The following is a 22070-nucleotide window of genomic DNA, read 5'->3' as shown; positions in this document are numbered from 1 at the left end:
GTGAGATGTTGAAGTTTTCTGAGGGAAACATCGTGACAGGTGACAAGACGTGGCTGTCCTGACGTGCCGACTGTGACTCAAGACAAAGTTTGGGTCTTGGAAGATGACGACACACCCTTAGCTGTCAGAAAATCCCCATCAGTAAAGAAGAAAATGATGGCCTTTTTCTTTCTTATTCAAATGGAGAGGAATTTTGGAGAGTTGTTTTGGACACAGAAGACAGCTAAGTAGTGCGGGGTACAGGACAAACTTGTTGAGCACCCTCCCTACAGTACAGACGTCGCTCCTTGTGACTTTGCACTGTTTCCGCACGTGAAAATGAAGCTGAAAGGAGCGCAGTTTTCAACTGATGAAGACCTCTGAGGGCTTGGGACAACGAGTGTGGCTTATTGACTACAGAACCTGGGGAGAACAGATTTAGGCATTGGTTTCATTAACAAACACACACACACACACACACACACACACACACACACACACACACACACACGAGAGTGAGAGAGATAATGTGGTGGTACATACAGCACCACACACATTACTGTTTTCTCTGTCGCTTTCGCTGTAACACGGTGGAATGTGTGTGTGTGTGTGTGTGTGCGTGAGAGAGAGAGAGAGAGAGAGAGAGAGAGAGAGAGAGAGAGAGAGAGACAACGGACAGAAACAGAAGTACGTTTCTGTTGTCCCTATAAACGCGTCACAACAATTCGCGCGCCTGTTAAGAAATCACGTTTTTCGCAAATGAGAAAAGTTGGTAACCGCAAACATTTGTGTCGGTGTTTCGTTCCGCGGCCCTAGGGCGCAGGGGGGAGGCGGGGGCGGCTGGGAGAGAAGCAGCTGGACCGATACATCGGCGCGAGGGCGAGTCACACTGCGGGCCGAGTAATAACAGAGGCGAGCGCTGGCGCCCAACTTTTATTACGGCCGCCGACAAATTTCCGATTCGAATTTCCTCCCCGCGGCTCGGATTAAGGGCCAGAGAGGCGCCGAAAGTCGCCGAATGAACCCGGCGGTGGCTGCTACAGCAATCGGACGGCAGTCACGAGTGGAAATGGCGCCACACGGCGCGCCCCCTGCTCCCAGCTCACGCGCCGCCTCTCGGCAGTCGCGTTTCCGGTCTGCCGCGCTGGCGCCGTCGGGCCAACTTGTAAGACGGTGCGGGGACGCCGTACTCCCGCCACTTTGACAGTTCGTTAAAAAACCCTACTTCGCGTCGCTCAGCACAACTAGGGAAAGAAAAGAAGCAGCCGGGCAGATTTAACCGTTATTTCTAAAGATTTTCCAGCGTGACTGACACACACACACACACACACACACACACACACACACAGTGTGAGGACACTGTCAGCCTGAAGATACCGAAGCCACCTCTTCGACTGTTACATTTACTCATTAGCTGTTTTAGGTTTTGAAAGTAGTTACAGTCTAAATAACGAACAAGTCGCAGCAGCCGATGACCCCTATCTCACCGTTTCTTTGGCGGCGTACGTGTTTTGCCATGGGCACGAGAGAGTCTGCACAGCTTGTAAGAGTGTTGATGTTAGGTTGTGCTGGGAAATAATTGTTGGGAAAAAATTCGATACGTTGCGCCGTTTACGATATAATTAACACTTATCTTAGTCAATTAGGTCGTTGGGCGTGCAAATTCTAGCGATCTGCTAGAAACGTTGTCACCAAACGGATTCTTCGTTCTCGCTTCCCACGCCCGGATTCCCGGGTTCGATTCCCGGCGGGGTCAGGGATTTTCTCTGCCTCGTGATGGCTGGGTGTTGTGTGCTGTCCTTAGGTTAGTTAGGTTTAAGTAGTTCTAAGTTCTAGGGGACTGATGACCGTAGATGTTAAATCCCATAGTGCTCAGAGCCATTTGAACCATTTTGATTCTTCGTTTGCTATCCCATAACCGAACGAGAGAGCGATACAAAAACTGGACATGGGACGGTAGTAACGATCGAATCCGATCCAGAGGCTGGGCAGTGCCGCGCGCTATCATCTACGCTAGAAAGCAACTGACACTAACTGCATCTGCCGGGCCGTTTCAACTTACTGGCAAACGGTGTAACGTATCGAAATTTTTTCCCTAACCTTTAATTGTGAGTACAAGCTACTCTGCAACACCATTACATGCTTGCCGAGCGGTTTGTGATCACCCTCTATACAATTAAGCTGCTCAAATGCGTGTGGAAGTGTACTGGATGTACACCAACAAAGTATTTACGTGCTCAAATATTGCAAACATATAAATAAGGAAGGCGGTTCACTGAAATATTGTGCAGAATCTCCAACCAGGATGAACACTTGGAAAATAATTTACCACCAACGCTACCCTATATTTACGAAGGACTTACGCTATTTTGGAACTCATTGAGAAAGAATGATTTTTCATATAGTTAAAAGGGAAAACAGCCATTTTCTCCCGGCTACTTTTTATGAACGAGGGAAGACATCTATTTTATCTTTTTTTATTCTGGGGCTGTCGCCCGGAAACGAAGGCTGAAACGAGGTTCCCAATAAATGAATAACACTTCTGGTCCATCACGAAAGTGAGTGGCATGCCGCAAGTGAGTGAGTGTTCAGAATTCCTCCTATTCCACTTTTATCTGCGAAATCGACAGATTACGGTGCCACTTAAACCAGTACACATGGCCACTATCTAAGTGAATAGGTACTAGACAATACCTAAGTACCGGTGATTTTCTCTCTGCAACTCATGTCGGCTATGGAAGAGACATGCGCTAATTACCATTGCACTACATCTCTTGTCGAAATTTATGAAACTACTGCACATCAGGCATTCTTCTACTGAAGACGAGAGGAAAAAAGTAGACTAGTCGTCATATATTCGTTTGGAACAACAAGTTTTCGTTCATTTGTTACAAAGCATTTTGATTATGTGAGGTCCAGTGCTCTCCACTTGGAGGGTACTGCGTACATTTCCTGGAAATACGAATTGTTTTATCCTCTGGTTCCTTCACAAGTACAGTGAAGCCTGCTGACCAGGTATGTACTCCAGAGGATGGAGAGCGAATGAACGCTTGTCACGCAGCTCCGTCCTCAATATTACACAGAGCACAGCTTCCGCCGTATACTTCTGCACTTCCAGATTCGTTCATCGCGTACGGGATGATCAATGAACACAGGAGGAAAGTATTGTCTTCGATCTTGTCATTGTTGTCGCGTTCTCTGTGTAAGTACGGCAACCATTATTGAAAGAGCACTTGCTTACTATAAAGTCTGTCTTTGTTTGCCCCCGTCTTGTCAACAGCCACCTTCTTTTATTTACATTGACACACACAACTCATTTCTCCCAGTTTAGTGTAACACCTCCGTTGCTGTAACGATTACTTGATCTACCCATCTAGTCTTCAGCATTCCAAACTACTGTACTCTCTCTTCTTGTCTGCGCTATTTATCGTCCATCTTTTACCTCGACATAGCAAGTTTCTATATTTCAGTAAAGATTTTTTCATGTTTACATAATATTTACTTCTGACATAATTTAATTTGCTACCCAAGGAGAAAATCTTACATTCTGCCCTCATATCATTTCCTGATTTCATCGCCTGATTAATTCCACCACGCAAAGGCGGTTTACGTTGCGAAGGAACCTTTTCAAGAAATCTCACTCGCCAACTTTCTCCTCAGAATGCTAAAATATCTTGTTGACACCCACGTACACAGCGAGAAGTGTCCATCTTAATAAAACACGGGAAATAAAGAGTCCGCACGGAAGGATTTAGGTGGTCGTCTTTCCGCACGTGTTATTCAGGAATGCAACGGTACAAAAAGAGTGCCTCGCGGACAACGTCGCCGCTGAGCGCCCATAAAGCCAGAGAAATAGTCTGACAGCCAGCGGTCCCACGAACCTTCTGTCAAACACACAGAACAGTCTACATCTACATATATACTCCGCTAGCCACCAAGCGGAGGGCACAATTCGCGCCAAAGTCATATTCCCCTCCCCCCCCCCCCTTCTGTTTCACTCGCGGATCGCACGATAGTCAAGTACATGTACTTTAGTTGATGTTGACATTATAGTCTCTTTCCCAAAATTCCGTTGCTGCCTATTTACGAAGGCGCGTTGAAAAGTAAGGCCTCCGCTTTTTTTATGTGAAATTTTATAAATAAAACAAACGTTTTAACATTTTACATGTTTATAGTTCATTTATATGTACTTGCAGCCCTCTATCGCTAGAGGGCTCCGGGTGCTTCACGACTGTGCGTAACGTAACTGTGCCAGTACGAGACGAACAGTACGAACAGTTCGTCCACACATGGAGCACCCTCTCCTTCAGCGTGACCACTGCAGACCACACCGAGCGCTGCGAAATTTGCAATAATCTTCTGTACTGTTCCAATTTGGCTCCATCCGATTTCCGCCTCTCTCCGAAACTTAAAAGAACATCTCCGATGACTTCGCTTTGGTAGTGACGAAGCGGCGCAACCGGAGGTAACGTTGCGGCTCATTGAATATAGCAGTCTACAGTGGCGGTATCGACGAACTAGTCTCTCGTCGGAAGAAATGTGTTCGTCGCCAGGGTGCCTATGTTGAGAAATAAGTACGTAGACACGGAGAATGAAGATGTAGAATTTTAATAACGTTTGTTTTATTTAAAAAGGTTTCAGAGTTTACACACAAAAGATTCGGAGGCATTACTTTTCAGCACGCTCTCCTATTTGTTCCCTGAACTCCGTTTCAAATTTCTCCTTTGGTTAATCGCTTGATCAACGTGGAGACTGAGTACGATGTCCGAGTAAGATGCACTCTTGGATCACTGCGTTCTTTTTATGTTACGACGTAAATTGTCCGAAATGTAGTACTGACTGAGGAACTGAAGGCAAATGTGAATTAGCTTTTAGACAGCAGTTTGAACTACGTCCCAGCCGATCGCGAGTTTGTTACGAACATTGCGTTAACCAGCCACGTAAGTAACAGGTTTGCCTCTGGACTGTCACGTATCGCAGTGTATTTAAAGCCACGGTGTGAGGGCGAGTGCGAATTAAGTAGGCAGAGGGATGAGAGTAGGGGGGAGAGGGAGAGGGAGGCCGGCGATGCGTGTCCGACGTTCGCAGGCTGACCGGGCAATTGCTGTAATTTATCGCTGCCCGCGGCCGGCCAAAACAGCGCCGTCGCCGCCAATTAGAAACGTCGTCATTACAAATGATTTGGCAGGCGCGCGGCTCGCCGGGCCCGGTCCAGCCGTCGCTCCCGAGACCAATAAATTTCCATGCGTTACGGCGGACACGAGAAGCGCATACAGGCGACATGCGGGCCCGCCGCCTGGGGGCTGCCGCGCCACAGGTACAACACGGCTCACACCCGCCTCCTGTCTTCCGTGACACCGCCGCCGTGTCCCACATCTGTCTGGCCGCACAGGCGGCAAGAAATACAACCGACCGTAACTCACAGGTCCCTCTTTTGCAGATATTGCGGAGGTGGTTCAGTTGCAAGAACACTGCCGCACAGAGGTACTAATTCGAGACTCCGCCAAAAACAGAGTTTTTAACCGTCAATTGGAACAAGCGCCGAGATTTCAATACTCTTCATCAGCATCGATAGCAAAAAGAACTCGGAATTTGAATAAAGCAGCCACTATGTACCGCAGGGTTTTATTTTGGGTCCTCTTTTCCTGATGTACACACACTGTCTGAGCACAAGCCTCTCAACACCTATTTGCGAACATTAAATGTGGCGTCCGTCCACCCTTCGGCTCTAACTCTGTTGTGGCCACTTCTAATGAGGTGAATGACTGTCGGTGGAGGAATGGCAGCCCATCCTTCCCCGAGACCCGAAACTAGTCAGGACAGTAAGGTTGGACGCTCGATATCTGGAGCGAACTCGACACTCTAACGCGTCCTGAAAGCGTTCCGTAGGGTTCGCGTCGGGACTCTAGGCAGGAGAGTTCAGTACATTTCAGGAATGTTGTTATCTCCAAACCGTTGCCTCACGCATGCCGATTCATGGCAGAAGGCATTGTAACGACGATACAGCAACCGTCTCCCTCTGTTGTACACAGTACACAATGCAGTGAGATGTGGATTTCCGAATTCGGAATTTCCTTGAGAGTAATAAGGAGACCACACCGCAACCGAAAAACGACTCCACATAGTAAAATCGCCTTCTCCAAACTTCACTGCTAGCACTGCACAGTACCACAAGTAACGTTCTTCAGATATATGCCAAATCCAAACAATTCCGTCGTGTTCCCACAGGGTGTAGCGTGAATCATCACTCCGGATCACTCCCTTCCTGACGTCCACTGACCAGCGCCGTCGCTCTTTACATTACCTCGAATGTCACTCGCTTACCACTGATTGCAGCTTAAAAGGCGCTGCTCGACCAATCTAACCCATTCTACACTCGTGCTCACAAATTAAGGATAACTGCAGAATGTGGTGCCACACAACGTGGCACTACACGAAACTGGCGCTAATAGCCTAGTAGGCACATAGGGAACACACACGGCACAGATCTGTATTGGTGGTAAGTTGAGAAAACCGTCCCGAAACACATGTGCTACAAAACGCCTCTGTCTCCTGCGCATGTACCCCGACACCAGTATGGGACATGATCACCGTGCACACGTACACAGGCCGCACAACGGGTTGGCGTACTCTGGATCAGGTGGTCGAGCAGCTGCGGGCGTATAGCCTCCCATTCTTGCACCAGTGCCTGCCGGAGCTCCTGAAGTGTCCGAGAGGTTTGCAGACGTTCAGCGATACGTCGACCGAGAGCATCCCAGACGTGTTCAATGGCGTTTAGGTCTAGAGAACAGGCAGTCCACTCATTTCGCCTGATATCTTCTGTTTCAAGAGACTCCTCCACGATGGCAGCTCGGTGGGGCTGTGCGTTATCATCCACCGGGAAGAAGGTGGGACCCACTGGAAGTGACGAGTGATTCGCTCCGCTGACTTGACGGTCCCTGTCCGTCAGTGTATCATGTCTGGTGTAGCTGCTGCTGCTCCTCCTTGGCGTTTCCACTTCGCAATGACGTCATCTACGGATTTTCCACTTCAGCCGTGGTTGGTTAGCTTGCTGCCCAAATTAAAAAAAAGTGATCCAAGTCCTTTAGCACCTGACAATTACTGTGTCACCTGTGACCTCAAATTATTAGTTGTTCTCACTGAGCTCTAATTGCCTTTCTAAAATTCCCTCTGGATTCCTTTACTGCTTGCTCAGTGTACAGATTGAATAAAATTGGGTGCAACTATAGGGATAAATAGCACGACCAATCGCCACACGCACAAGGGAGCTGACGAAATATTTGAAGACTTCCAATAGTTTCGAAGCGAATGGCGTTTTATCTAATTTTAACGAGACTCAGTTCATACGATTCACTACTGATCATAGAACCTTTTGAAGTACAAATCTATCGCAACCTTATTTCGAGAGGCTGCAACCTAGAATGAACGAAGCGCTTGATTTCAACAGACGTGATTACTCCTATAGAGATTAAACATGAGAATATTTGCTTATTCTGCACATTTCCGTTCAGTAATGAGTTCCATCATACTTTATGGAGGAAAGTGAACTTAAAGCTAGATTATTTTCAGAATATGGAACCGTGTTGCAACAACTGTACCTGCTGCTACTTCTAGAATATTCTGCAGAGGCCTTTTCGCTTAAATTTGCGTTCTGACGACTGCTTCTAAGTACATACATTCATTTTTGTCCTTCGTCAAATAGTGGAAATAGATTTTTAGTAGAGAACCGAATCGCATACAAGGGTAAATACATGTTTTCAACTATCTGCCGGAGCGTATTACATTTCTTACAGGTAATTTGAGGATTAAAATGGGAGTTCTGTTGGGCTGCTCCTTTACTCCATTCAACAATACCTTCATTGAAACTCTTAATAAATAATACCAGTGTAATGGAATAATATTTTACGACGCTTCGTTATTTTATAGAACTGTACTTATGTAAACCGTACATCCTTATTTTCCACATGCCAGAGGCCCTTCTGTGCTGCATCCGTAGATATCAACTAACGTAACTTCCACTGCCACGTTTGCACCACAAGGCGTAACGTTTCTAACGTGCAGCTATCTCATGAATGTAGGTACGGACCAGAGGTTTGCGCAAGGCAGCTGCCTAGCTATAATTTCCGCCACTGAACAAGTTCTCCCCTATTTTTTCCCCTCTACACAATACGTGCGACTGTCGGCTGTACAGAAGTTGTTGCGATGCTGGGTGACACCACATTGCGCAACACACAGTAGGCATTATTGTAGCTTTTACGGTCATATACGTTACGTGCAACTGTGTTTATGGCTATGGCGGTCGTGAGTGGCAACAGCGGAAGATTGCTGTGCAGACTTCGTGATTACGCTGCCGACTGCCTGTGTATATCGAGGCATGCCAAGGAAGAAAGCGAACAGTCTGTTACTGTCTCTTTGAGGCAATTATACCAAGTTGACTGCTCGTTGCAATGGAGCTAACACACTTGGGAGTGAACAGTGATTTTTTAAAAGGCGTTTTCACTTTGTACTGAACGACCAGCCACTGTGCCTTGCTTGGCCTCATTAACCGTGTCAGTTATAAGCCCACAACTCGAGTGGCAGATAGACCTATGAGCTGAGCAACGTAGGCGAGAGAGTAAGTGACCGTCTGTATAAAAAGCGATGTCCTCAGTGACTGACTCATCACCGCCTAAGAATAGAGACATGAAATTTGGAGAGGGTGTTTATCTATTACTATAGGTGGCGTTTAAGAAGCGATATTTTTCAAATTCCGACCCCAAGGGGTTAAGTACGAGATGAACATTTTGAGGAAAATATCTCGTTATATTTTTAAAAAATTTAAAGCTAAATCTATTGGTATTTCACTTCTCGGTTAATACAAAGAACTATTTGCTAGTATCACCACAAGAACACAAAAAGCATGATTAACAAATACCTTGGACACCGGGTACCAGAACCGCCTTTTGGTCGGAAGTACATTCGGAGAAGACGGTGCTTCTACGACACCCACAAACTGCAACGGTGTTGCAGTTTACGAAGAACATAAAACTTCGACTTAAGAAAAACAAAAACAATCTGTGCAGACCACACAGTCTAAGCGAACTAGTCTGGATACAAACAAAATACGAGCTTGGTCCACACAACACGAGATGCTGTGGGCCGTAAGAGAAGCTCACTGCGGGGGCATCGCACCACGACTACGGCGAATTTCTAGCCAACTTCTTGTTAACCAGTTCACGTTTAACTACTGCGCAGTCACTACGAAACTAATGAGAGCAACCGAATAATAGGCTCACATAATCGGATGTCCGCCAGTTCCGCGTACCGGCTTTGACACCGACAGACCGCCGCGTCATCCTGCCCCAGTCGCGTCATCCGGATGCAGTACGGAGAGGTGTGGAGCCAACACACAGCTAACCGGCCATTGTCTGTTCCGGAAAAATTCGCCGTTATCGTTCAGTTTAGCAGAATACACCAGGGAGTAGGGCTGTCTCAGTGTTTTGGAACTATTACGAGGACGATAATGCAGCTACGTGTAGCCGATCAGGGAAACATTAGCGCAGCACGGTATAAAAGTCACAGCACCACCTCTGTACCAGCCTTTTCATATATTTTTCCGCCCACAAAGAAAGTGTCATCTGTGCCACGAGAAAGCATGCTGCGGCTGGAAGGCTCGCCACGCTATTACCGCCAGAGCGAATGTAGCGGCTGGGCATTTCGCGCCACTGGGGTCTGCCCGGCTGTTCGGAGCAACAAAAGGCTGCGGCAGTGGCAGCAGAGCGCAGGGGGCGGTGATTCCCCGCTGCGGAGGGCGGGGGTGGGGGGTTCCCCGGAGCGGCAACGTATTGTGTGTCTGCTGCGCGGCCATCAGATGGCGGGCAGATATGTAAGGACCGGTCCAGTGCGCCGCTGCTGCCGACGCACGCACGTCCGCACGCATTCACGGCGCCCGTGCGCACGCACACACACACACACACACACACATACACACACATGCATACACTGGGCCCGACACACGGGGGGAAAAATGGAAAAGAGACGCCCTGCCAATTTGCAGCTGAGAGTTTTACTGAACCAGAAATAACGAACAGAGCGCTGGACACTGCAACTCGATTTCCGGAGCTTTTAGAGGCAGCGAGCATTATTTTAAAAGGGAATTTTTTACGCATCGCTAAAATCGCGCTTCCGTCGCCAGCAGCGCCGGTGTAACAAAAAAAAGAGAAAAAAAGAGCGGAGGTTTGGGGAGGAGAGGCGACGCGCTGGAACAAAACCAGGGCGCCAGCGAAAGAGGCCCGTACCGTAGGCGCGGGCCGGCGGGCGCGAACTACGGAAAGCGTGGGCGGCAGTCGGGTTTTCTTCGACGACGCGCTGCTCTGGTCAAAGGGGTACTTCGTTTCACTGATTCTGGTCCGCCGACAGAGTGGCACAGAGTCACATGCAGCAGTCACCTCTTTACAACTACATACACACTCCCCCAACCACTGTATGGTGCATGGCGGAGGATACCCTGTTCCGTTACTAGTCACTATCTCTCATTTCAGCAGTGGAAATTGACGACTGGCGCAGCAGAAGGGACGTTATTGTAGTGGGCCTTAACTCAAAGGGCAACGGCCTTGCCGCAGTGGCTACACCGGTTCCCGTGAGATCACCGAAGTTAAGCGCTGTCGGGCGTGGCCGGCACTTGGATGGGTGACCATCCAGGCCGCCATGCGCTGTTGCCATTTTTCGGGGTGCACTCAGCCTCGTGATGACAACTGAGGAGCTACTCGACCGAATAGTAGCGGCTTCGGTCAAGAATATCGTCATAACGGCCGGGAGAGCGGTGTGCTGACCCCACGCCCCTCCTATCCGCATCCTCCACGGAGGATGACACGGCGGTCGGATGGTCCCGGTAGGCCACTCGTGGCCTGAAGACTGAGTGCTTAGCTCAAAGCATTTCAGACCAAGTATCTGTGCGTATGGTAAACATTTTATTACATCTCCTGACTGGAAGAAATATTCGGAGAAATTCCAGATTTCCGTATAAAGTCATTTTATGAAATGTTCTGGAAAGAAGGAAGGCAACTGAAATTTTAGGCACATCATATATTGTATTACACGTAACAAAATGATCCCGTTGATATCTATGAATGCAAATTGATAACCAACATGATTACGCGCTAAGGTTTATACTAACTGTGAGACCATATAGGAGACAGTCTAATGGAAACAAGACATATAGGGACATAATAAGTGAACTGTTTATTATTTCAAAAGTAATCGCCGTAACTTAATACATTTATCCCACTGTCTAACAAGGTGGTCAATGCCTTGCATGGAAAAATGCCAACTACGGCGTGCTCCTTTTGATCGGAAGTAAATCGACAGCCACGAATGTCCTCATTCTGGGCTCCTACAATAAGGAAGTCGCATGGGGAGAGGATGTGTAAGGGCTTCCCAGCGTAGTGGAAACGTCCGTGGGTACGTGGGGCCCTCCTTACCCATCTGCCATACAGTCTCCATCTCCCGAATGCGATTTCCAGATTTTTGGAGCCCTGAAGAAAGACGTCCGTGATCGTCGATTTGCTTCGCACGAAAATATGTTCGCCTCGTTCCAGTCACGATTCCGTAGGCAACCGCAAACATTTCTCCACGAAGACACTGACCTTCTTGTTTCTCCGTGCGATAAATGTAGCAACAAGGTGATTATTTTTGAAGTAATACACAGTTTACTTATATTTTATAGCTGTCTCATTTTCATTTGACTGAGCCCTTATAGTGATTAAAACCCACTGCTTACATGCACGTGTGATCATATAACGTTTACTGCGTCGATAACGTCCATTTGGTTGAAATTGGACAATAATGGCTAGTAAGAAAACATTATTCGAATAAGAGAGATTCAGTCGGATTTCGTCTTCATAAACTAAACTGAGTGAGGGGCTCGGAGCCACACAATACCGACCGGTGGATGAATCGTCCGTCTGCCACAGGTGTTGCGCGCGGGCTCTTGCTCCCGTGGTGGCACATCGGATTGTGAGTGTATAGTGCGAGAGGACTCACTGTCCTCCCCTTGTTTCCACTCACAATAACTGGACGGAACAAGTCGTCTGGTACAAGTGTTTATTACATTAGACTTTACAACTTGCACAGGCAGCGCGCCAACTGCGGCTCCTGGCTTAGCTGGAAGACATACATACGCGCCCGTCTGCTACGGGGTCTCGCAGCTACCTGCTCGGCCGTTACCTCTACTTATCTTACCTGCGCGCACAAAGGACCTGGGAGATCCACTTCTGTACGCAGGTTGCAAATTCTTCCGACAGGGACCAGAGACTATACTAGACAGTCTGACCTGCCTAGTTTGAAGCTGCCACTAGATGGCAGTTGGTGTGAGTAGCTGAGTCCAAACAGGTGTCATTTGGAGGTTAGTACTGGAGGAAGAAGCGGTTGCCATACTCCGAGTTGTTAATGGCGGCATTCCGAACAGGAGCCGCTACTTACCGTCTCAGTAGTTCCCCCTACTGTCTTCGCGAGCTCGAGTCATGTTCGGCGGTAAATGGAATCGAACTCTGGTCACCCGTGTCGCAGCCCGATGCTTCAGAAGTGGACCAAACTGTTAAAAGTCCCCGTAGAGGTGGATAAATAAAGGGTGCTGCACTCTCAAGCGTCGCTCGTTAAAGGCCAACTGGCAAAGTAGAGATCGGTGGTGGATTGTGCGGGAAAAACAGCCAGCTGAGTCCTATTAAGAAAGCAACGGGCCAGCTCTTGGGAGGAACTCGCGTACTTCGGGTAGTACAGTGAGCTGCACGCGCCGGCAAGTTTTCAGGGCCGGCCGCAGGGCGCTCGGCCGGCGGTGAATGAGAGGCCCTCGGGAGGGTAGCAGGGGCAGGGCGGCGGGTATTATGCGCGACACGGCCCTTCCATTTGGAGCGCGCCCTCGAGGCCGGCTGACAATTACCGCCGATGTCTTCTCAGCCGGCGAGGAGCGGCCGCGGCCTCGAGCACGGCAGGGCCCCGCCTGGGAGGGCGCTCTGGGGCCGCACACCGGCGGGTCAGTGGCGGCCGGTACGAAACGACAAGTCAAGTGCTGTGTTGTCAGCAGAGAAGCTGTAATAACACAGTGGGTCATTCGGGACAGCTCAGTAGTGTCCAACACTGGATGTCACCTAACAAGGGAACCTCCCCATCGCACCCCCCTCAGATTTAGTTATAAGTTGACACAGTGGATAGGCCTTGAAAAATTGAACACAGATCAACTGAGAAAACAGGAAGAAGTTGTGTAGAACTGTGAAAAAATAAACAAAATATACAAACTGAGTAGTCCATGGGAAGATAGGCAACATCAAGGAGACTCGGAACGCAGGAGCCCCGTGGTCTCGTGGTAACGTGGGCAGTTGCGGAACGAAAAGTCCTTGGTTCAAATCTTTAATCGAGTGAAAAGTTTAATTTTTTATTTTCAGTTTATGTGACAAACTCTTATGTTTTCATCACTTTTTTCGGAGTGATTATCACATCCACAAGAAAACCTAAATCGGGCAAGGTAGAAGAATGTTTTTACCCATTCACCAAGTGTACAAGTTAGGTGGGTCGACAACATATTCCTGTCATGTGACGCACATGCCGTCACCAGTGTCGTATATAATATATCAGATGTTTTTCCCTGTGGAGGAATCGGTTGACCTATGCCCTTGCGATCAAATGTTTTCGGTTCCCATTGGAGAGGCACGTCCTTTCGTCTACTAATCGCACGGTTTTGCGATGCGGTCGCAAAACACAGACACTAAACTTATTACAGTGAACAGAGACGTCAATGAACGAACGGACAGATAATAACTATGCAAAAATAAAGTAAGTAAAATTTTCACTCGAGGGAAGACTTGAACCAAGGACCTCTCATTCTGCAGCTGCTCACGCTACCACGGGACCAGGGCGCTCCTGATCTCACATTGTCCATGATGTTACGTATGTGACCCATGAACTACTCAGTTTGTATATTTTGCTTATTTTTTCATAGTTCCACACAACTTCTTCCTGTTTTCTCAATTGATCTGTGTTCAGGTTATCAAGGCCTATCCACTGTGTCAACTTATAACTAAATCTGAGGGGGGTGCGATGGGGAGGTTCCCTTGTAAGTAACATATCCAACAGACACATTTAACCTTTCCAAAGTTTGCCAAGTCGACAGCTGTTGACGTGACTGTGCCAAATTACCGAAACGCGAACGAACGACTACAGCTAAACCGAGGCCAGGTACGCCTCACCTCGTACAGTGACCAACAGGGATCGTAGAGCTTCGCCGAGGGTGGTTATACGAGGTCACACGACATCGGCGGAAAGAATCCGAAGCAGAGTAACTGTCTGTAGGGACGGGGAACACGGTTCAGCAGCTCCTAAGAAGCCACGCTTTCCTCTAGAGAACGCTAAGCGACGGTTGAGGTGGTGTAAAGACAGTGCATGCCAGGAAACGAAGCTTTGGATTTGGCGAATGCTAAGGAACGTTACCTACGATATGTGTAGTGCCAACAGTCACGTGGGGTATGGGGGTGATTTCTGCGATTGGGGAGTGACCTCGACACCCCACCGCCCATCCTCACTATCTTGTCTGGTTTCGGCTGCCATTCCTCCAGAATCACATACCTCACTGAAATATTTGCAACAGAATTCAAGTCGTCGTAATGACGAAGGATGGACTCACCCTGTATTAATGTCTACTGATAGCGTCCCTGGCTACTCGTGATGAGCAGTATACGGTGCACGGCGGAGGGTACCTTGTTAGGCCTTCCCTCCCCTGTTCCACTCGCATGGGGATCGAGTGAAACAACCACTGTCTGTACAATTCCGTCCGAGGTTTTTTTTCTTCTCTTCACAGTGGCTCAAATGGCTATGAGCACTATGGGATTTAACATCTGAGGTCATCGGTCCCCTAGAACTACTTAAACCTAACTAACCTAATGACATCACACACATCCGTGCCCGAGGCAGGATTCGAACCTGAGACCGTAGCGGTCGCGCGGTTCCAGACTGAAGCGCCTAGAACCGCTCGGCCACACCGGCCACCTCTCTTCACAGTCCTTATACGAAATGATGGCAGTAGGATCGTTCTGCGGTCTTGTCCAAATGCCGGTTCTCACAACTATTTCGGTAGCGTTTCGAGTAAGTAACGTTATCTTCCCTCCACAGATTCCAACCCAAGTCAGAGCTCATTTCCACAACATTCGCTACTGGTAGCAAGCTTAGCAGCAAATCTCAGAACTGCTTCGATGTCTTCCTTTAATCCGACCTGTGGGATCCCAAACACTCAAGTATGGATCGCGCTACTGTCCTGTATGTGGTCTTTTTGTACGTGCACTACACAGTTTTAGAATTCTCTCAAAAAACTCAAGTCGTCCATTCGTCTTGCTTATAACTGGCCTTGCGTGCTTATTCCATTTCACGCACTTAGCAAACTAACGCGTAGACTTGCTATGTCAAGCAGCGCGCCAGTAATACTGGCGCCACTGGTAAAGCTGTCACACAATAGCGGCGTCTGTGCAACAGTATCTCTGCAGAAGCTCCGGATTGGTCCGATGTCTGGCCAGGAGAAAGTGAGAGCGAAATCCGAAAAAAAGAGGTTCCTTTGAAGTGCAATCTGCAGAGTGATTGCATTGATGCGACGTCCGAATATGTGGCTGCGGCATTGCAGGAGGGATCGAACTGTGGAGCGCAAAAACGGACAATGAACGGCCACAGAACATTCTGTGTACAGACGAAGCGCTTTTCCATCTAAACAGAATTGCAGAGTATAGCAACGGAAAATCCGGTTGGTTGGTTGGTTTGTTTAGAGTGAAAGGGACCAAACTGCAGGGTCGTCAGTTAAGCGGCAAACCAGTAGTAGTCGTCAAAGGAAGGAGGCAATAGGCGAATCCTGGAAAGCGTTAAGCGCAACTAACACAATTAAAAAGAGATAAAGCCCAGAAAAAAGGCAGCACCGGCAAGTCGTTAAAAGATGTCAAGGCATTAAAACGTAGAAATGAAAAAGAATAAAACGCAGAGGCCAGGCTCAGGAGGCTGGGCCACCCAGCCACGGACCTTGAGGGACAGGGGGGGGGGGGGGGGGATCCACTCGCACATCAACCGGTAGTCTCATTCTGCAGAGGTAACGCTATGGCGCGAGCTGACAGCACCGTTCAACGTAGCGCCGTATATTTCTTTTCAAGGAGTTGGGTCCTGCAGGTCGTGTTACCTGTACCGTCACTACTAAACGCTAAACGTCTTTTGCGGTACCAACGTCATTGCAAGCCTTGTACATGGATGTAAGTGTAGGATCTTTTTTATGTGAGATGCCACTATACAACCGGTGAACCAGATGCTGCAGATTCATTTTGGGAATGCTAGAATTAAGAGCGAAGTGATTTTATGTCGTTTGGAAAACGGTGACGGAAGTACGGGTTTGGGAGTGATCGTCACTTGCGCTCGTATAGATCAGTCGGTGATGGCCGCGAAAGAAATTGTACTGGGTTCGAGTCCCAGCCTGCGGACAGTTTTCATCTGCCAGTAAGTTTCAGTCATTATGTTATCGTCATAGGATGGATAGAAATGTTTTGCCTTCCTGTGTTTGTTCGCCAAATTAATACTACGGCGGTATTAATAATTTGATTAATTACTTCTCATCTTAACTGTGAGATCTGGAGACAGAGGGGAAGCTATCTCTCGTTCCTTAGACGTACAGCTACTTTTCTAATCTACACGTTTACCCTGGGTATTGCGTGCCGTATCGGTAACCTGTAATTCACCTATAAGCGACCAAACCGCAGAGAGGAGAACGACGTAATGAAATTGGTGACGGAAGCAGCTCACGGTTAACGAGACCTCTTTTTTTCTCGAGGTCGCAGTTTCGAATCGCAGCGATACTCTGAGAAGGAAGTCTTCGCGGCTGCGCTGAGAGCATGTGATCTCCCCCGAGCGCCCCGCGAACGAATGCATCACAAAGCAGTTTTGTCGGAGAGCCAGTGGGCGAAGGGAGGGAGAGATGGTTGGAGGAAGGGAGGGAAGAAAAGTCTGCGCCCTCAGGGACGCGGCCCGCGAGAATCCCCTGCCCTAATCCCGCCGCCTCCGCCTCCTCCTCCTCCTCCTCCTCCCACATTAATATTTGAGCGAGCATTTGCCTCGCCGCGGAGATAGGGGCGCTCGCCTGCCGAGCAGAGAGCGGCGGCGGCGCAACGCGACTCCCGCTCCGCAGGATTTTAACATAAAATATGAAAATTCGCAGATGCGGGCAGAAAAGAGGGGCGGCGCGGGAGGGTGGGAGGGGTGGCAGGGATCGCGTTCCATTAGTGAGGGCAGCTCGGCTCGCAACCGGCTCCGACTTCATTCCGGTCCGCCGATAGCAAAACCTCCCTGCGGGGGGATTGCCCGGCGCTGCCGACGAAAGGAGAAGCAGGAAGCGGCGATTGCGCTGACGGCTTCCGGGTAGCTGGCGCGCTGCTTTGGCAACCTCACGAAAACTTCTCGCGAAAGGGCCGCACCTCGTTAGAAATTGTAGCGGTACACCGCTGTCGGCACACACAATTCTGTCTGTCTCGATTAGCTATACACGGAAAGGCAAATTTTTCAAATCTGTGGAGTATTTCATATCACATTTCGTCACATTACATTGTCAACGTCCATTAATTTCTCTCTGTCTCGGCCTTCACTCGCTTTTGTATGGGGTGGCAACGCACCATTTAGTACTTTTCGCTTTGAATACTATTTTTTATACACACACACACACACACACACACACACACACACACACACACACACACACAGACAGACAGACAGACAGACAGACAGAGAGAGAGAGTGTGTGTGTGTGTGTGTGTGTGTGTGTGTGTGTGTGTTTTTGCATATCTTGAACGACCGAAGCAATTTAACCCAAAACTTGGCGCACTCATGGATACTAATAAGAGACAATTAACGTTTACGCCTGCAGACATACTCTGCAAGCCAGCGTACAGTGTTTGGCGAAAGGTATCCTGTCCAGTACTCGCCATTTCCCATTCTGTTCCACTAGCAAATAGAGCGACGGAGAAACGACCGTCTGTATGCCTCCGTACAAGCTGTCGCATCTCTTACGTTCGTGGTCTTTACGCGAAATGAATATTGGCAGCAGTAGGATCAGTCTGCAGTCGGCTTCAAACGCCAGCTCTCTGAACTTTCTCAATAGTGTTTCTCGGTCGCCTTCCCTTCACCGATTCCCATCTCACTTGCCCAAGCATCTCTGTAACACTGGTAACGAATCTAGCATCCCACCTCTGAATTGCTTCGATGGCTTCATTTAATCCGACCTGGTGGCGATCCCAAACACTCCAGCACTACTCGAGAATGGGTCGCACTCGTGTTCAATATGTGGTCTCCATTACAGACAAGCTGTGCTTTCCCAGCACGCTCCCAATGAACCGATCGGTTAGGTAAGATTTCCTTTCTAGACACTTTTGTACAAGGGTGGGCTGGAAAAATTACATCAATATGGAGCGCCTGTATCAATTCCAGTCCACTTGGTACATGTATTACACTCTGTCTGGGAAAATGTAACATGGGAGTAAGACAAAGCCGCAACCGTTACGGATAAGACGCCTCAGGGAAATAATCGAAAACCAAGTTTATCAGCCGGGAATCCACGATTTTAGGACTCAATAGCATGATTTCTAGCAATACTGATCGCATTTAAGCCAAGAGGTGGACGTGGCGGCAGGAAGGAAATGGCATTAGAAGCATAACTCCTGAATGTTGGCGGTTATGTTAAGCAAACTGGATACAGAAGTAATCGGGAAAATACTGGGTCAAATAGTACTGAAAAACGAGCATACAGACTAAGATGAAATAAAGAAATTTAGATGTCTGTTTATCGATCAATACTCTGTCGGTAACAGACAGTTATGTATACCTTCTCGTATTACTATTTCTCGGAGTGCGAGTACAGGGGAACAATGAGAAATATGATCATCAAACTGTCATCAGCAAGTGCCTAATCACGTGCACACCTGTCTTACGATTCCCGGTGGACCAAGCAGGAAACAGGATTGACTCTCTTGGGAGGAAGCAGAACGAAGTCACCACGGTACCGACATGCAACTCATTCAACTGGCGTAAACGCGTAAAACTTGCTTGCTCTAGGGATAGTTTCTACGATGGAACGGCGAAGAAATTCCATCTCTGAACATGGTTCTTGCAGTCGCGTAGCTGCTACCAGCGTAGGCGAAGGCGGGAACTTGTCCGACCCATTCTCGAGTATAGATTATGTCATCTAACCAAATGAAAACAATTCTACACGCTGCCCGGAGGATGCTTCGAACAGCTGGAGATCTGTGCTTGACTTCCCAATAAATAGTCTTTAGGAAACGCAACCAAGAACATGCTACACAGAATAAAAGAACAAATCACCAGATTCGGGGTCAGCAGACTACGTAACAATGGACTTACAAAATCACCCTTGCAGCACGACCCAACAACGTCTAATTTTCCGAAATTCGATTATGCTTTTCCTCCCTACATTATTCTCGAAGCAGTTTCGAATTCAGCTGCAAGAGAATCCTCTAGAAAACGAAGAAATAAATGAAACTGTTAACAGGCCAAGAACACCTACAAGGATGTGGGATGATGTAGCAGCATGATATAGAAAGAACAATCACTGAGTAAAAGTATTTCAGCTGCTATAGAAGAAGACAATATTCTTTAAATCTACTAGACTTTAAAGTTTTTCACCTTCTACAGAATTAGACTGAAATCTTCATCACCAAAATTCCACGATCACAATATAACATTATCGAGATCACTCAGACAATACGAAGCTATGTACGCCCCGGGAACAAAAAAACTAAGTTGCATCGCGTGCTACCGGCAGGAGAACAATATTGATAAAGTGGGCATGCAAAGTTTCCGAACATATCGTACCAAAAATTATAAATACTCACCTTGCCCAGTTCCCAACAAGGTTTTGGGGGGGGGGGGGGGGGCTCTTCCTGACCGTGAAGCAAATGCCGGAACTGGAAGTCTCTTCCAAAATGTTCCCAATTGGGATTCCCCCGTTCCACTGCTAGCTCGCTTTGTACAAGGTGTAGAAGTATGAAACCGGAATTTGGTTGCAATAATTACGCGTCTGTTGTTTGTAACTGATAATATTTTATTCAAAATAATCTCCATTGCTAATTATACATTTGTCCCATCTCTCCGGTAGAATATGAATGCCACGCCAAAAGAAACAGTTCTTCTTTTGAAGCGAACCATTCAGCGAGCCATTTTAGCACATTTTCATAAGAATTGAAGCGTTGTTCAGCGACAGCGTGTTCCAGTGATGCGAACGGATGATAATCGGACGGAGCCAAGTGTGGAGTATAAGCCGCATGTTCTAGTATTACCTAACTGAACGCCTCGTTCGTTCCCCTGACCCGTTTTGCTGTGCGTTGTGGGGCGTTATCACGGAGCAGTTGACATTGTGTTGCCTTTTTCTATATTCCGGTCGATTTTCACGTAATGCTCGATTTAAATGAATCATTTGCTGTTGGTAGCGATCAGTGTTAACGGTTTCACCAGGTTTTGGCAGCTCATAACAGATGATCCCACCAGAGAGTACTGTCTTCTTTCAAAAGCGATTTGGTCTTGCAGTGGATGTCGACGGTTTGCCTGGATTCACCCACCACGATTAACGACGCTTAGGATCCTCGAGATGTATCCTCATGCCCTCCCTGTCACTGTTCGGTGGAGATACGACTTACTTTTGTATCTGGCGAGAAGCATTTCCCAAGTGTCCTCTCGATTCGCTTGCTGTCTTTCGTTCAGTTCATGCGGAACCCATTTTCCCGCTTTCTGCACCCTTCCCATAGCTTTCCAACCGAAGGGAACTAGCGTTCTGCGTCATATTCCATTGTTCCGCGACTTCTTGTGGAGTTTGAGTATCATCTTCACCCAATGAGACCTGCAATTCGTTGTCTTGGAACTTTTCCGGTGGTTTCCCGAGCTCGTCGCTTCTCACGTCAAAACCACCACTTTTGAATTTTTTGAATCACCCAAAACACTGTTTTCCCAAGAGAATGTTCGCCGAAAGCTTCGACGAGCATTCGATGGGATTCTGCAGCAGTTTTCTTCAAATGATAACAGAAAACCAGTGATGTCCGCAAAACTCGACTTGTTTACAGGTTTGAAACAGATACCGATGTGCTGTTACTGTGTGTTGACATTCGTCGTCGGCCGTTACGGGAAGCAGATGGCGCTGCAGACGCCGCTGTCTTACGTGCCCTACGTTGACGGCTAGCAGCATCTACAGCGAAATTCCGGATTCATATTTCTATACCTGGCACTTTGAAGGTGCTGCATGTTACTCTACCGCGGTCAGACCTAGAACAGCCAGAGGTTGGCAGCTTTGGGAGGCGGAGTTTGCCTCCTCGATACGCAGCCGCCGGACAGGGGCAGGACCAGGGCGTGGGAGGGTGGGGGTGGGGGTGGGAGTAACGAAGTGAGACGGCGTGACGAGCCGCAGCCGTCGCCGTCGCCGGCGGTAAACAAGGCGCCAGGGCGCCAGGAAACACAAACTGCCGGCTGCCGGCTGCCGTGTCAACAAATCCGACTACCGACAGCGCGCGCCGCCGCCTCCTGCCACAACACGGCCCCACTCATTCCAGCCCGCTTCTCGTACACAAGTACCGCTCCGGTTTTTCGTTTGTTTGCTGGTGAGTCACATTGCGCCGACAGGGGGGATAATTCAGGCGAGGCGGCAGCTCGCTTCTCTATAAAGATGCTGTCGGATCGCTGAAGAACTGACCCCGCAAGTCGCCTGTCTTTCAAGCGAACTACTTTTACCATTTCACCAGTCATCCAGACCTAAACAGGTTTCCTCTCAGTTATGCAGTAATATTGCAATAGTGGTTTCGGGCAAACAAAACACGTATTTCCATATAATCAAAGGACACAACAATGTTTTTTCATGTTCGCGATGAACAATCGTTACGCTGATATTTTTGCCATATCAAAGTAGCACTGGAACTGCTGCTGCTCTTGATGAAGACACGATCAGGGGAAAAAGCCTTGCCACACACTTCAACAAACAATACGTGCCTTGCTCGACAATAATCGGAAACGAACTCGTGATTTAATTTTTTCCACGGTCCGTCGTCATTACA

General features: G+C 48.2%; 1 protein-coding gene and 1 pseudogene across 1 annotated transcript in view; one reads left to right on the top strand and one right to left on the bottom strand.

Annotated features, from left to right (window-relative positions):
- The window catches only part of LOC124709131 (transducin-like enhancer protein 4), a 162064-nt gene that overhangs the window by 72949 nt on the left and 67045 nt on the right, over positions 1-22070 (bottom strand). The gene's annotated exons all lie outside the window — the stretch shown is intronic.
- On the top strand, positions 10562-10679 carry LOC124709250 (annotated as a pseudogene).

The sequence above is a fragment of the Schistocerca piceifrons genome, chromosome 7 (genome assembly GCF_021461385.2).
Source record: "Schistocerca piceifrons isolate TAMUIC-IGC-003096 chromosome 7, iqSchPice1.1, whole genome shotgun sequence".
In the NCBI taxonomy this organism is placed as follows: Eukaryota; Metazoa; Arthropoda; class Insecta; order Orthoptera; family Acrididae; genus Schistocerca; species Schistocerca piceifrons.
The sequence above is the reverse complement of the archived record's forward strand: the minus strand, read 5'-3'. Positions and strand labels throughout refer to the sequence as shown.